The sequence below is a fragment of the Delphinus delphis genome, chromosome 9, assembly GCF_949987515.2.
Source record: "Delphinus delphis chromosome 9, mDelDel1.2, whole genome shotgun sequence".
NCBI lineage: Eukaryota > Metazoa > Chordata > Mammalia > Artiodactyla > Delphinidae > Delphinus > Delphinus delphis.
Genome location: NC_082691.1, coordinates 5063320 through 5065207, shown reverse-complemented (window position 1 = coordinate 5065207; position 1888 = coordinate 5063320). Strand labels below are relative to the sequence as shown.

Below are 1888 nucleotides of genomic sequence, written 5' to 3'. Positions count from 1 at the left end.
ATCTTCCAAAACAGAAAAATATCCAGGGACTGCATCACTTTCATTTCTCTTTCTTTTGCAGATAGCACAGAGCCTGGTCCATTCCCTAATTCATTGTTAAGGAAATAGAAAATTGGTATAGAACACAGAAAGGCCCTTGACAAATGTATCAGTCTCATCCAATTACTAGTTTTGACTTATTCATAAATAAGACAGAATTAATTTCAAAATATTTACCTGCTATGTCACTTTCATTTCTCTTTATGTTGGAATTTGCTGTAAGGTAATTTTTACATTTCTTTCAAGATTATCTATCTTGGAGTTGAGCTGAGCCAAGCCGAGCCATGCAGCTGACAGCCCCGGTTGGAGCCTGTGAGCACCCTGGGGCACTCCTAGCCAAGGCCTGCAGGGGGCCACCCCATGCGGGGAAGGCACCCTGGGGAGCAGGCGTCTTGGGGTCCAGACCCTCGAAGGGTGCCAGAGCCAGTTGGGAATGCGATGCATCCCCATTCCCCGGACCCTTAGGGACAGCTTCTCAGGACCCAGACGGGGGGGTGTTGGGTTTGCCTGACGTGAAGTCCCCTGCATTCAGAATTCATGAAGCCCTGGAGAGAAGTCTGGGGAAAGATTTATCTATATTTTGCTTATATACAGCTGTACCTCCCCCATGTTTCCAAGGAGTGCGTCTTGAAATCTTCTAGGATCTCCAGAGTGAAACTCACTGTGGTCAAGACTCTAACTTGGAGCGACCAGTATACAGCAAACAGCGACAGCTCAACAGAGCAGATTGTTGTACAGGCTGGACAGGTTCAGCAGCAGGTCCAGGGACAGCCATTAATGGTACAGGTCAGTGGAGGCCAGTTAATCACATCAACTGGCCAACCCATCATGGTCCAGGCTGTTCCTGGTGGACAAGGTCAAACCATCATGCAAGTACCTGTATCTGGGACACAGGGTTTGCAGCAGATACAGTTGGTCCCACCCGGACGGATCCAGATCCAGGGTGAGCAGTCTATGCAGGTGCAGGGCCAGCAGGGCCAGACCCAGCAGATCATCATCCAGCAGCCCCAGACAGCTGTCACCGCTGGCCAGACGCAGACGCAGCAGCAGATTGCTGTCCAGGGGCAGCAAATGGCACACACTGCCAAAGGGCAGACCATCGTCCGTCAGCCAGTTAATGCACATGGTGCCATGCTCCAGCAAGGCACAATCACCATCCCTGTAGCCAGTTTGGCAGGAACATAGATTGTTCAGGCCGGAGCCAATACCAACACAACCAGCGGTGGGCAAGCGACTGTCACTCTGACACTACCAGTGGCAGGCAATGTGGTCAATTCAGGAGTGATGGTCATGATGGTACCTGGTGCTGGCTCTGTGCCTGCTATCCAGAGCATCCCTCTCCCTGGGGCAGAGATGCTTGAAGAAGAGCCTCTCTATGTGAATGCCAAACAGTACCACCACATACTTAAGAGGGGGCAAGCCAGGGCTAAATTAGAGGCAGAAGGGAAAATTCCAAGGGAAAGAAGGAAATACCTGCATGAGTCTCGGCACCGTCACGCCATGGCACGGAAGCGTGGTGAAGGTGGATGATTTTTCTCTCTAAAGGAAAAAGATAGTCCCCATATTCAAGATCCAAATCAAGCAGATGAAGAGGCTATGACACAGATAATCCGAGTGTCCTAACCCCAGGCCATGTGATGGAGCTGATCAAGGTCATGTTCCTCACACTACTTCCCACGGTTCCAAGGAAACTGATCAACTCTTCCAATGGGACACTGGCGATTACATCCTGCCCTTTTCTACAGGACACTTAGCTTTTAATAAGTAGCTCAATATTATAATTGCAAGGATGTCTGGCAAATTGAAGTTGCAAGCCTTTGTCTCACCCTTATCAGTCAGGACTTATTTC

At 49.7% G+C, this 1888-nt stretch overlaps 1 pseudogene; it reads left to right on the top strand.

Moving 5' to 3' along the window:
• The first annotated feature begins 732 nt into the window (after positions 1 to 732).
• Positions 733 to 1662, top strand: LOC132430497 (nuclear transcription factor Y subunit alpha pseudogene; annotated as a pseudogene).
• The last annotated feature ends 226 nt before the right edge of the window (positions 1663 to 1888 follow it).